This window comes from Hermetia illucens, chromosome 4, assembly GCF_905115235.1.
Source record: "Hermetia illucens chromosome 4, iHerIll2.2.curated.20191125, whole genome shotgun sequence".
NCBI classification, from domain to species: domain Eukaryota; kingdom Metazoa; phylum Arthropoda; class Insecta; order Diptera; family Stratiomyidae; genus Hermetia; species Hermetia illucens.
Window position 1 is genome coordinate 23,499,400 of NC_051852.1, and position 14,744 is coordinate 23,514,143.

Sequence of the window (14,744 nt, forward strand, 5' to 3'; positions counted from 1 at the left end):
GTTGGCAACATTGGCCGCCTTCGTAGACTATATCAAAGTACTTCAGCCAGAATGTTAAGGTGAGGTAGCTGCACATAGTTAGGTTCACCATATCAATGGATAAGCTAAGGACATGCTTTTTGGCTCCTCTGACTGCAGATGTGTAGAAGAAGCTGGTTGAGGCAGGAGATGATAGACCTGTGACCTCCCATAACATTAACTGGGAAGAGTGCGGTAGTCCTCGAGTCATCAATTTAGTCTGGTTTACTAACTTAGAAAGCACATTTTAGAACGAGATCAGTCTGAATTGTTTAATCATTCCGAGTCTTTTCCTTCTTTAGAATTGGAACCAGGGTAACCTCAGACGGTTCGACGCTCCAAGGAAAAAATTCTGCATCGTAGGGTTCAACAGTTAGACGTAAGTGAATGCCTTTTCATGCATACCAGAGTCATTTTTTGTTTATAAAAAACATCATGAAACTCATTAATGGAGAAAGGGGGTATCCGTCCCATAGGAAGAAAATCGGAACCGGTGGCTTTTCACGAGGATCAGAAAGTGGATGCACTTTATGTCATCCCAGTCATGTATTCAATCCTTATGATCTTAGAACGGTTTGGGACCGTTAATCCATCCCTGAAATTCTTTGGAGGAAGTACATTCAGAAATGCACATCGATGCGTTGTTGTTTGTAGTCGTTCTGAAACTCTTGGAGTCCAGCTGGTTTGACCAAAATACGTATATACGTTTACCATTTAGGAGTGCAGCGTGTCAACCACACCTAGCCACTATCGTACGTGGTTTCTGAAATGCGCTTCAACTCTCCCTACGTTTTCTTGAGACCTCTGCATTGCTTCTTTATTGTTCTGCGCTTGGGATGATCCACCTGTCGACTATCTTGAGTGACATTGCATGGAGTAGCCAGCCCCTGTGTGATCTATCCACTGTCACTCCCGCCTTCCGATCACAGTGAATACGAGCAACCGGCCTGTGTGCCGAACAAATTCTTCGTTTGAGATAGTATCTGGGCAGTGTACCCCGATGATACGACGCAGACAGGTGGAGTTTTCAAGTAACACTGAAGTTCACTTTCCATGAGCTGCTCCCATATAACAACACGCAAAGAATGCTACCACAGAACAGCATCAATTTGATCTTGGTGTTCAGATTACTCCATTTTCAGATTTTAGACAAGGCAGCAAAAACGGATCTGCCAGAGTTAATGCGTCGGTTAACATCCGTGTCACCGGCAGCAGAAATGATGCTTCCTAGATATGCAAATTAATCGATGATTTCAATGCCATTAGTGCAGATAGATAGTGGTTTAATCCGTGAGACTAAGAAATTTGGCGTTATTGGTGTTATCTTGTGTCCAAATGTAACTCGTCTCTTTCCAAATTCAGAGGCCTTTGGCCAAGGTCCATGAGCTGGTGAGAAAGCAAACAGTGTCATCGGCATAGTCGAGGTGTTTGAGATGTCACTATTCGCTAAACTCCTTTACATCCTGCGAACAAGACAGCGTAACGAACGTTACCGATAACAAAAAGAAATGATATTGGTGACAAGATGCGATCCTGGCAAATTCCACTTTCCACCTCAAACTTCTCAGAGATTTTACCTCGATGAAACACGTAATATTTTCCTCTATTATATGTTGCCTTGATAATAACGAGTTTCTCCGCAATGCTCCTGTAGATTCAATTCTGTTAACGCTGTTCAAATCCTTCCTAAAATCCAAAATAATCCGTAGGATCATGGAGGATTGAGGCGGAAAAACAGTCTGCTCTCTGTCGATCAAGCTTTCGAGATGTTCGTTGAAGCGTTCCAGGGGAATTTTAGCCGTTATCTTTCCGAAGGTCAAAGGGTAGTATAGGTCCCAGGGCGAAACGTGGATTGGTACCCACGATGGAGCATAAAACCTGGGAAACGCCTGCTGAACCAACACCAAAAGCTCTACTACCAAACCCTATCTCCACTTCCACGTGGTGATCGGTGGGGGTGCTTTCTTTATGAAAACCTGTAAACAGAGAAGGATAAAGGCGAGTCTCCCGCGCCTAAATACGGGACAAATTGTACCAACTCCTTCAGGTTGGGGGTTAGGTAGGGCTGACAACCCTACACGGAAAACAACTTGTTACGAAGCCCCAACAGGAGCCTCGGACTGGATGGATTTTACAACGACAAACCCGGCAACGACAACGGAATAACGATTTCCGCATTTTCTCATGGAACGTGCGCTCCCTGTACAGAGATGAAGCTGATGAGCAGCTAGCCGACATCCTGTCCCAATATAGGGCTGATGTAACAGCGTTACAGGAGATGCGTTGGACCGGAGAAGAGCCGCTACACCATATATTATAGTGGCCATCCAATAAACCATGTCCTCGGAGTAGGTTTCTTAGTCAGCCAAAAAATGAAACCTGCTGTTATCGACTTTGAAAACATAAGCGAACGGCTATGCACTCTGCGCTTGCGAGGCAGTTTAGCAATATAAGCCTCATTAACGTTCACGCCCCTACAAAGGAGACTGCAGAGTCGGACAAGGATACCTTCTACGAGGCAGTTGAGCGGACCCTTGAAGCCTGTCCCAAGTATGATATCAAGATCATACTTCGAGATTTCAACAGTCAAGTAGGGTCGGAGCCAATATTCAGGCGATACGTTGGCTCCCATAGCTTACATAGTGATACCAATGATAAGGGATTGCGCATTATCCAGTTAGCAGCATCACACGAAATGGTTGTTGGAAGTACCTGGTTTGCGCGGAAAGTGGTTCACAAACGTACGTAGGCCTCTCCATATGGGGCCACTTTCAACCAAACTGACCACCTGCTGATTGAACGCAGCCACCTCTCAGCCTTATTGAGGGGAGCCAATATAGACTCGGATCACTATCCCATTGGAATGGTGCTCCGAGCTCGAATTACGACGCCGCCTACAATCCCCTCTGACAATTAGGTGAGAGTGAATACTGAAGCCATCCACAACCCAGCCCTCCGCGACACCTATAAGAGGGAAATAGATGCCGGAATAACGGCTGTCAACAAAGGTCCTGGAGATGAAGCATCAACAAATGATCTTCACAACCACCTGAAGAACGTTATCATTGATACGGCCACAAACATACTTGGCTAAGCCGAAAAAGGAGTCGAAACGGCAGGTTTGACGATGAATGTAAGCTAGCAACGGAACAGAAGAATGCCGCATACCGAGTAATGTTGCATTCTCAAAGAACGCAGGCGTGCTCAGAGAATTATCACACGGAGAAGCGACTTCACAGACGGAAAAAGGAACCCTGGGAGAATCAACAGGTCTGTTAACTAGAAAAGTACAGGGAGCAACCGCACCAGGCGCGGAAGTTTTACCAACAAGTCAGCAGGATCAAGCCTTATACACCTCGATGCTCATCCTGCCGAGACAAAGAGGGAAATCTGATTTCCGACAGAATGGGCATATTGCAGCGATGGGTTGAGTACTTTGATGAACTGCTAAACAACCAGATCGACGGCGAGTTGGAGGTACCGCCAACTGAAGACGACGGACAAATGCTGCGACCACCAAGTTTAGTGGAAAGAGTCCGTGCAATTCATCGGCTTACAGATCATAAGTCGCCAGGAGCCAATGGAATTACAACCGAATTGGTTGAATATGGAGGCGACCAGTTACACCAAGTGGTTCATCAACTTGTGCTCAAAGTATGGGACAGCGAATCAATGCCTGACGATTGGCAACGAGGCATTATCTGTCTCATACATAAAAAGAGAGATATCACACAGTGTAGGAAGTATAGAGGTATCACGTTGCTGAATACCATCTATAAGATATTCTCCGCTATCTTGCTAGGCCGGATAGCCCCATACGTCAAGACCATCATTGGCCCATATAAAAGAGGCTTCACTCCAGGCAAATCAGCGACAGATCAGATTTTCTCTCTGCGGCAAGCGATGGAAAAACTGTTGGAATATGGACAACAGTTGCACCATCTATTCATCGACTTTAAAGCCGCTTATGATAGCATAGCCAGGGTAAAACTGTACACGGTCATGAGAGAATTCGATATCCCGACGAAATTAATAAGACCGACTAGGCGGACCCTGACCAATGTACCCTCGAGAAAGTGATCCGTGATGCTGAGGTAAATGCAGGAGGTACGATCCTCTTTAAGTCCACCCAACTACTGGCCTATGCTAACGATATGGACATCATGGGAAGAACTACCCGAGACGTACAAACTGCTTTCATCCAGATCGAGCAGCCAGCGCGAGATCTTGGGCTGCACATCAATGAAGACAAGACAAAATATATGGGGGCAAAGTCAGCACGGAAGATGTACCAACCAACAACATCAAACCGCACTGGTCAAACGGGAAGAATAAGGGTAGGAGAATCAAATCACAACCGATAACAGCTACGATGATGAAATCCGCGCACGGTTGTTGTCAGCCAACAGAGCTTATTTCAGCTTACCAAAACTGTTCCACTCGAAACGTCTCACCATAAGGTGAAAGCTCTTACTGTACAAGACTATGATCTTGCCAGTCCTTATGTATTCCTCAGAGACTTGGGTTGTTAGCAAGAAAAATTGCGAACTCTTGGTCGCGTTCGAGAGAAGAATCCTCCGAAGAATTTTTGGCCCCCTACATGAGGATGGACAATTAGCCTACACAATGACGAAATCTATGAGCGATATCATGACCGTCCGGTTGTGGAGAGTCTATAAGGGCAATATCTATGGTAGAAAAAGAAGACGAAGCAGACCCTGCCTAAGATGGAGCGATGGCGTAGGCCAGGACGCCAGACAGCTTTTAGGGATGTCGAATTGGTGGACCTCGGCGCAAAAGCAGGATGTCTGGAGTTCCTTGTTAAGGTAGGTACCGGGTAGAGTACCGGTTATTTGTATTCTTTCTTCCATTCAGCACACCGCTTGCCATGTACATATCTGAGAAAGCGGTGGCAAGGGGAAGAGAGAGAACACCCTGGCTCGTTTAACTGCCTTATTTGCCTCTTCATTATAACAATTACCGTTATGCACAAGACACCAGAGGAAAAGGACTTCCTTAAGCCAAGCTTTCCACATTTCGTCATGCGCCCGTGCGAATAGGTGGTTGGTCGGGTCTTTACTGGCTTGGGTTTGAATCCATGATGATTATAATTTCGTCGATCTTTGCCTCACCTGACGGCTTCATGACTTCTAGGACAACAAGGAGCTCGGCTGCGAACAGGAAACATAGTGGTTCCAACTTAGAAAGAACCGCGCATCGGAAATGCACGAGGTCAGCTGAAGTATCGCTTGTGAAAATTGAGTAATTTAAGGCTTCCCATTTGGAGGGACATCAAGAAACTCATTTGTCGAGAAAGGTTGAGAGACATAAGGTCATCTCTGTGCCAGAGGGGAAAATATAGGCGTTTCATGTGGTTTACAAAGTGAAAGCAATTTGTTCCATCCCGGGAATGTAGGCGCTCCTTCTGAAGCTGAAACGGATTGAGATGGTTAATCTGTCCCCAAGACTTTTGTGTGGTCAAAGGGTAGTATAGGTCCCAGGGCGAAACGTCGATTGGTATCCACGGTAGAGCATAAAGCCTGAGGAACGCTTGCTGAACCAACACCAACAACTCTACTACCAACGTCTATCTCCACCTCCGCGTGGTGACAGCTGGAAGTTCTTTCTTAACGAGAAGCTGCAGACGGAGCAGGGTGAAGACGAGTCTCTCGAACTTAAAAACAAGACAAATTGTACCACCTGGTTCTCTAGGTTGGGGGTTGGTTAGGGTTGTCCTATACGGAAAACCAAAGTTACAAAGCCAGAGAAGAAGCCCCGGACAGGATGGACTTTAAAACAACAAACCCGGCAACGACAACGGAATAACGATTTGCGCATTTTCTCATGGAACGTGCGCTCCCTGTACAGAGATGGAGCTGCCACGCAGCTAGCCGACACCCTGTCCCAATATAGAGTTGATGTAACAGCGTTTCTGGAAATGCGTTGGGCAGGGATGCAAATGCAGACAAAAATAAAAGCACAATTGGTACAGAATTGGCTAGCGACTTTCCGGGCTGGATCATCCTCATCTATAAGGATTAAGTGGCCCGTCCTCGCAACCGGGTTTTATCCTCAACCAGACGGTCATGGATGGTATCGCTCGATGGTTTCGTCGTTATGTAGGCTAAGGAGTCGTCCATCATAATATACTGGGCTCCGGTGAGTTCTTTATTCGAACACAGCCAAGAGTTCGCAATTTGTTCACCCTATAATATTTTAAAAAATAGGAGGAGGAGCAGAGGGACTGCTAATTAGAGCAGTTGTAGGCAATAATAGGACTAAAATAATGGAATAATGTGACCAACTACTATTAAGCTCAGCTGGTAAGAGCCGGTAGGCAGAGAAGAGATCTTGGCAAGTACGTAGTACGTCGTCTATAATAGGGTCAGAAATAGTTAACTTCTAATACTCAGGTGGAAATGAAATTAACCTCTACTATTTTTCGCTACCAGCGCATAGGGTCAAATTCACATCGATTTCAAGAACTGTTCCCTGCTTGTTTGGGATGTTAATCACAATCACACTTCCAGAAGAGAGCGAACCGCAAATACAGATGAAATGCAGAAATGAGCTTCAGAAAAGCTCCACTTCGAAAAGACTGCCCCCTATTCAGATAATACTAATTGAGTCCTGCATAAATCAGCATTATCGGTTGACGATCGGATGGAAGGTGGCTATAGATACTTTCGATCTTATCTGTACCACGTTGGGAGCTCAAAAGACTCCCGAATGTGAGAGAGAATATTTCATAATGTTATCTGTAAATAAATCCTTCAATATGGTTGGCGCGTTCAGCATTGTTCTTTTGGGCAGTTTCGGAATTACCCTAACGCAAAAGGAAAGTAGCCCGCGTGATAAATTGCCTAAAGGGTACCACCTCTCCGCGTTCATCAGCGAGATATTCATAGTCAACATGGAGACCAAGTTAGCTTCGGCCGGGCTGATGCCGACATCCTCCCGGAGGATGGAAAGGGAACGTAAACTACATTTCTTGGACCAGTTGTTGAGGAGAAAGCAAAACAAATTAGAGCTGGGGATCTACAGGAAACCGGTAGATGCCAAATAAGTTATCCTTAATACTTCGGACCACGCTCATCAACACAAAGCCACCTCTTTCAACCACATGATCTATCGAATGTCAATTCACTCTATTTCCTCGAAAGACTTTGTGGTATACACGAAGTACTTTTTAGAGGTCGCCGGACTGGCCTGACCATCAGCAGTAAACGAAAGAGGACACTTCAACCTCATTCGCTGACCAAGCTGACTCTGGATCAACAGACCAGATGGAGAATACTTTTGTAATTTAACACAATATCTCGTCCGTTGACACGAAATGTGGGAGAACATGGATTAGTCGTCGTTTTAAGCAATCAGTCCAATGGAAAAGTCCAGGATATACGAAATTTGCTGCATAGATTGCAGAAAAATATACATCGAACAAACCAAAAGGAATGTTGAAAGACGTCTTGAGGAGCATCTGAAGGAAGTTGTGCTTGCAGAACAAAAGGAGGCGAAAGTCTTCAGATCTGAGATAACATCTCAATCATGATCACATAGTTTCCAAGGAGAGCGTTATTCTGATGAAATACGTAGGAGATACAAGGATATTAGACGTAACCGAAATTCCAGAAGTTTATGGAACCGCAAAAGACGCACTTCTCAACAGGGATCAGAACAACGGATACTCCTGATTCTTCAAATTGATCGAGAGACGAGACATACTGGAGTTGAAAATGTCCGGAGAAAGCAAAGCTGAAGGCTTCTGAAGAAAACCAAAACCAATTTTGAAAGTGCTACCACGAGTGCTCAAAAGCATGAGATGGCTATACAATGCAAGGGCTTGATGAGACCACTTCAATCGCACAAATCTACGCTTTCTTAGCGGAGCAGTTCAAGTTGAACGGTTTGCCCGAGGCATCCATTGTAAGGCTTAAAAAGGTTTATGGAGATGGCGACCAGAAGCAGCGGGCAAGCTGTTAGATGCTGGGAAGGTCCATATTGGGCGGGTAGTCTGTCGGCTCTGAGGGCAAATTTCTTTGAAGTGATGCTTGAATGGACAGCTATGAGAGCATACATGAGTGCAGTTGATCAGTCTGACCGATGCAGACGTTGTTGCAAAGCGGGTCACAATGCCTAGGAATAAAATGAAGATGATGCATGCATGTCGGGCGATGAAAGAAGGCTTTTCGCGCTGCTAGACATCATATTAGTTAACGATGATCAAGTTAACACTTACCGGAAAGAGAGGTCCGACTTTGGTTAGTTTTTCACTAACTCGCGACATGTCTTGAAACGTCAGTGAACAAAACACCCACAGTGATCACTAGGCAAGGAAAGTGGTTGGACATCTGCTTTTCCTAAAATGAGGAGATCGTCAAGTTGGTCTGTGGAAGCAATTGATAAACAAACATTCATAGATGTATGGTTAGACCAGGATACTATACCAGACACCCCCGGAAAGAGTCCTCCATTTCAAGGAGTGCATCTCGACGGCATGCCTCTCATCAATGCTGAGACGTTCTACTTTTCCCAGTAGACGGCCCATCAGCTGGAAGAATAGTGAATTGCCTGATCTCCAGTCGTTGTGCACCGGCCCCAAAGGGAAGGAAGTGAAATACCGTCCTTAGAAGGATGTTCGAAGAAACCTGAAGCTAGCTATACAGCGAAGCAATAGGGACTGCTTCAAATAGTGCGCAGAGATGAATATTGAGGAACCCATGAGAAAAGCGCCTACAGGGTTGTATTGGGGAGATTTAAACGTCTTGCAACTCCCCAAATGACATGCGCCTGCCTCCCAGAGAACACAAGTGGTTACAGTCTGCAGAAACCTTTTGATGTAGCTGTAATAGCCCCAATAAACACCAAATTAGTACTGGGGATTTGCGGCAGGCTGGGAGACAACAAAGCACCGGACCTCGATGGTATACCAAACAACGCCCTTAAGCTGGCTGTTGAGTCGGGCCCAGATATATTTGTAGAGTTCTTTGAAGCATGTTTGTTCGATGGGATCGTTCCCAAGACATGAAAAAGGCAAAGGTTAGTGTTGTTATCTAAACTTGGTAAGCCTCCTAGTGAAGCATTTTCCTAGAGACCTATATGTCTGTCGGACACTATGGGGAACATTTTGTATCTAGTTAATTGCGCTTTTCGACAGCTATGTAACAGGTAGAAACAATGAACTCAGAATATACATCGTCTCCACGGGTGTTCCACAGGGCTCTGTGCTGGGATAGCTATTGTAGCGCTTCATGTATAATAATGTCCTCAATATCCCAGTAGCTAGCGGAGTCACAATAGTGGGTTAGGACGATGACATAGCGGTGACTATTGTTGGAAAACATCTCTCAGATGTGGAATTGGATTCATCCGAAGCAATCCCTGCTACAAACAAGTGGCTGAAAGATACAGGTCTAGCACTCGTGGAAAATAAAACAGAGGCGGTTCTTATCACCAAGCGGCGTAACGAAACAACTGTTCGTATCGGGATGGAGAAGCATATCGTCACTTCAAAATCAGCAATTGAATATCTTGGAGTGATTATAGATGGCAGGCTGAATTTCAAGCAGCACTTGTAAAATGTTTGCATCAATGCGTCCAATGTTAGCATCGCCCCGGCAAGGATGATGCCAAATGTTGGGGCCGCAATGCACCCTGAGGCTGCCTATAGCTAGAGCGGTTAGCTCGATACTGCTCTACGCAGTACCAATTTAATTTAATAAAAAGATAGGCGCAGTTTATAGGAAGACTCCCTTAAAAGTGCGTTATGGTTTTAGAACCATGTCAGACGAAGCGGCCTACGCGGTAACCGAACGGGCGGAAAAGGGCCGATGACGCAGTGAACGCGTGGATAGATACATTATGATCTCATGCAGTTTCTCACCGGACATGTTGAATACCGTAACTACCTCTATAAGTGTAAACTGGATACCCCACCCAACTCTGCCAGCTGCAGCGGTTTTCCGGAGGACCCAGAAGATGTTTTCTTCCATTGTCCTAGATTCGCAGATGAAAGGAAGAGCCTAGAGGAGACATTGGGAGGAACGATAGCCCCGGAAAGTTTAATTAAGAAGATGCCAGGAGAACTAGAATGTAGATTTTGTTTTCGACACAGCCGCTCATAGTGTCCTTAGAACAGGAGACTGCCTTACAAAAAATTGCTACCTCATAGGACAATTTTGCAGAATTTTGTGTGGATAAAGATATTCTCGGTAGGTACCGTTTAACTTACGTAGATTTTGTATGGAAAATTAGTATGCAGCCGCCTTTTGTCTGTATTACACGTGCCATTGACAGCTCCTTTGATTGTGAAGTTGCCTTGAAGGCCCAACCGACGTAAGTTTGTTATACAAGTCCTTCAATCAATGAAACTAATTATAGTATTCATTATGATATGAACAAGAAGAGCTGAATTCCCCCAGGCAAACAGATAGAACAATTTGCCAATAGGGAACTATTCAAGAGGCTTTGATTCTCACAAGCTTCTGTTTGGGAACGAACTGAGTGCTTTAATCTCACTTTAAAGGTTCCAAGTTCTCGCACTAGTTCTTTGAAAAGATAAAGCCGGGCCAAATTACAGAATTCCTGTACATTCATATGGTCGATGCCATGGCAAAATTGTTAATTGAAAGTCGATAGCCAGGATCAGATATCATCTCCAAGTGTACATTGCTCTCCACCTTAATTCAGAAGGCTGCCTTGCCTTGCCAGCCGGATACGTTCATTCATTTGACTCAATTTCCGAATTCAATCGAACAGCTTAGTGGATACCATCCAGATGTAAGCCCCAAACACTTGGCCGGCCATGGTGCAGGGCTCTTGCGTGTTGCATACGTAACCGAGCTCGCACCATAAACTATCGCTTCACCACAATCAACCCTTATTCCACTTCTCCTCTAAATATAACTCGACATCCACCCTCTACAGCCGTTAGCTGTACTGTGTTTTGTGGTTTATAGATGAAGATTCATTTAACCTGGGCTAAATTCAATTTAATGTACTTCCGTGCGGTTATGCGAAGTCCTTTGGATTCGTGTAAGAGCAGCTTTCATACAGAGGCGTTCAGTTGCCGTGAGATCGTGCCGATTCAATATTGTTTCCCCTTCTTGAAATTGGATTTGTTCAACTGTGACCGTGACGTGAGAAAGGCAGAAAGGACCTGGCCGGGCTTTCTTGAAATAATTGTATTTTCACTAGATTGAGTTCAGTTTGTTCGTATTTTTGAAATTCATTTCCTAAATGTCAGAGTCGAAATGGCAGGGTATAACCGAATTGTAAGTGGAATGGATTGGTTTGAATTGGAATATCCTTGTAATTAGTCGTGGGTGGAGGCAGACTTGAAAATGGCGTGTTCTGGGTCAGCGATTTGTGGTCTCGAAAATAAATTTATTTCATGGGAGAAGTACTACTTTTGCCAATCGTTGTATCGGGTTAGTGAATTATGCAGTTCGTTACGCTACTTACTTTGAGGAGACCATTCTAATAAAACCCAGTCGTTGCGATGGTAGATCTCACAGAATGGAATAATCAGCAATGAAATTGTCACTCCTTTTGCACGCCACCGTAGTTCGTCGCTCCTAAGTGTGATGGAGACAGGTTTGCGACGGAACAATCCCAACTTGATGTAGGTGTTGAGGTACGTATCTGGACTTTCAGATTTCAAACAACGGCGAAGGCAGATCTAGTACAATTAATACCTCGGGAAAGATAATGGTCTCTGCCACCTTGGCCACGAATTGATCAATGTCATCAATGCTCAGCACATAAATGCTGATACAGAGACCGCGATAACCCGTCATACTCAGAACCTTTGGTTATTGGCATTTGCTTTCAGTCAAAATTCTTTTCAAAATCCAGAGCCATTTCACTAAGATTTAGGACTCGCTGCGAGAGCAAGAAGATGACGTCAGCATAGGTTTGAGGAAAAATGTAAAGGTCCTCTAACTGACGATACGACCAATGGGAAATTAGGTGGTCATTTAGAAGAAAACTAATCCGCGTCTTCATCGGTGGTCATCAAGTGAGCTTCCTCTAGCTAGTCGTCTTTCTTCTTGCTGTGGACTCTTTTGTAGGGGATATCCTAAGTGATATACTCCTAGTGTATTATGCTGGCTTCAAGCAACTCATCCAAATTTGGAATGATTGCTATATGCAACAAGGCCTACTAAAAAGAACAGAGTATCTGGCAACAGGACCGATAAGATTGGTATGCTCACTCGCAATGGAAGTGATCTGCCGAGGAGGGAGGGCTGCAAATATCCCATGTGATGTGTTTTCAGGCAATGGTGGACTGTACCATGAAGTTTACTTACATATCAGCATAATCTGTATCTTTACATCTGATGTGTAGTTTACAAATGGTTCCTAGCATCTACTTAGACTAGCTGGAATGGAGTCGCGCATGCGTTGATACGTCACAAGGGAAGGGCTTTAGTTTGCATGATCATTTCATCGACGGTGGTAACTTGCTGCTCAATATTCAAGAAACAGGCCCCAAGTCCCGTAAATCAGCGATAGTTTTACGTGCTAAGCACTGACTTAAAAATAACTGGGCTTCAAACATACCAAATTTGCGATGGAAGCGACAGAAACTGCGCACCCAACGGGACAGCCGTGAAAGAAAAAAAGTACTGGAGAAGCGAGTTGTCAGATAGTCTATCTGGTACTTGTGGATTAACAAAAAAAAAATGGAAGAATACCTGAAACTAGCAAAGTTACTGCAGCATTTACTTCAAACTTTCCATTGTCAGGGAGATTTCCTAACCAGTTCCTCTCGATGATTATTGTATCTGCCCCTGAATGACTACCTAACTACGGTAGTCTTATTTTATTGGTGCCCAAGGTAATTCTCACTTCGTATTTAGTGACCAATTTATCAACAAGCAACGTCGTTATAATAACTGCACTTAAAACCTACTGGACCCTATTTTGATGAGTCAAATTTATATATATTTATATAAGGCAATAAAGCCAAACATATATTGCTGATCAACAGATTAGGAACCTACATTCTTGGTAGTGTTTGACTCCGCTATTCATGTAATAGCTGGGAGGTTGCCAAACGAACGTCAAGAAATAACTATCAGCAACTACCACGATAAAGATATGGGTTGTACAGTATCGAAAATTAGAGACTGCTACTGACTATCTAGATTCAAGTGCCAGTTGACTTATGTTTTCACGCTACACTGCAAGCTAAGGGACGTGTACCCAAGGACCCCGCCTGCGTTTCCCAATTTTGGTGCTCTACATATTGGGGTCAAGCAATGGATTGTCGTATAAACTGATGCGAAATGTAAAGGAGATAACCTGAGGGTTATACATAGCTAGGGGCCAACCTACCTCTTTTTCAGTGTGATATGTGGCTCTCCAGAAGTCAAGCTTCTTGTCTACTAAGTGCATTAGTGGGGGGCAATGGGCCAGACCCTATACGAGGTGACCCTACTATCAACAAAATCTTACAGATCTAGGCTCGGGAGTCAAAAAACATCTCCTCAATCTGGAGTGTCATGCGAACTATGTCCATTGGATAGTTTCCACTCGGGCATAACTGAGTACATTCCAACGAAATCTCCCTGATACCTGTTCACCTCAGTGAGTAAGTTGGACATTACCGTAATACAGGAGGTTATGGCACGGCGAACCTTCTAATTCCATTCTCGTGGGAATCACATGAGTACGCCTACAAACAATACAAAAGAACAACAATCAAGTGGGATCCGTTCCCGCACACGGAATACTGAGAGCCGTTAGCTATGCAAGTGCAGTCCAATTTATTCGACTGATCACACTGTCGATAACACTTCCGGAGCAAATACTCACTTGTGAGTAGCAAGAAATTATCGATGTGTAAGGGATAAAGTGCGAAGCTCGTGTTCACTAGCATATGCTTTCGAGCATGTTCATATACTGATGAACTGTGTGACGGAGGACACTGCAAAATGCCATAGGACCACAGCCCTTAAATTATCTGGCTGGAAAGGAACAGGATTATCGACATGTGCTGGGGATGATATATCAGGGGCACACATAGTGACAGTGTACCTTCCCAAAACTTTAGTGCTGAAAATGAAGAATCTTATGGGCTTCCTAGTTGCTCAGAATAATTACCATCATATACGATTATCAAGAGTTTTCAGAAGCATGGTGGAGGGCAAAGGTAAACCCCTCATCGTCGGGATAAATGACCGATTCCTGGAGACAATGAAAAAACAAAACTGATTCACAGTTACAAGAAGGAAGTAATAAACCGAAGAAGGATACTTTGGAGGAGACATCGAATGGGAAACGTACCGAGGTCCCCGAAGGATTCGCAGAAGTCATACATGTTGTAAGGGGAGGAAGAAGTAGGGAAGTAGAGCTGCTATCCAATGATTAGGAGAAGCAGAACTACCTAGACGGATCTTCTAAGACGCAAGGTGGACGGCGATAAGCAGAAAACCCCGCCATGTGGAAGGAGCAGGACGACACTCCCGCAGTGGCGATGAGTTCCAAATAGTAATGGAGGCAGCACTTAAATAAGCTAGGTAAACCTTTACTATGCAAAAGTTGCATTCGCAGTGATTGCAAGGGCAATTTTCATGGACAACATTGGAATAATGCTGGCTCAAGAGCCTATATACCGAGGACATATTCGTTGTCTGCAGGAACGAAGTAATTTAGGATTCTTCTTGCGAAAAACCACGAGCTTGCATCACTCTTAAACATTATCCAAAATATATAATTCC